Source organism: Mauremys reevesii, linkage group 4, assembly GCF_016161935.1.
Source record: "Mauremys reevesii isolate NIE-2019 linkage group 4, ASM1616193v1, whole genome shotgun sequence".
NCBI lineage: Eukaryota > Metazoa > Chordata > Testudines > Geoemydidae > Mauremys > Mauremys reevesii.
This window is the reverse complement of record NC_052626.1, coordinates 71,048,694-71,049,445: the sequence shown is the minus strand read 5'-3', so window position 1 is coordinate 71,049,445 and position 752 is coordinate 71,048,694.

Genomic DNA, 752 nt, shown 5'->3' with positions numbered 1-752 from the left:
GCAACAAGCTGCAGGTGGCCGGCGGGGGGAGGAGGGGAGGCCCTCTGAGACCCCAGCTAGAGCCCCTGCACCTCCCCACCCGACATGGGACCCCAGAGCCCCAGCAGTGATAGGTGCTGGAGCCTTCTCCCTCCCCATTTTGTCACAGATAGTAGTAGTAAAAGTCATGGACAGGTCACAGGCTTCTGTGAATTTTTCTTTATTGCCCGTGACCTGTCCACAACCTTTACTAAAAAATATTGATGACAAAATCTTAGCCTTACACATAAGATGCTCAAGGAGAGTTTACACTAGAAAATCTGGTGCAGGGTCACAGAGATGTGCTGGCTAATCCTGACCACGTTTCCTACCATAGACACACTCAGAGGCTGATGCTGCGGAGGCAGAGGTGGGATCTCCAGGCCTCCCACAAAAGGCCCTGTGGGAACCAGTCCCTCTCGGTGGTGCAGAGGGGGCAGGGAGAAGGGACAGAGGGGCTGAGTGAGGAGAGGCAGCACCTCTCTACCCGTGCTCTCCCTCGCCTCTTATCTCCTGATCCCCAAACACTCGATAGCCCCAGCACCCAGCTCCCCCTGCTCCCCAGCTCCACCACCCCCAACCATTCAGACTAGGCAGAGCCAGAGGATCACTGACCAGCTGAAGCTTGGCTGCCGCTGGATCCTTGCCCCAGCAATGGGCAGCTGGATCCTTGGCAGCCAAACACCCCTGATCTGCGTGGGAACGAGAAAATGGGTTGGTCACCATTGCCAGCC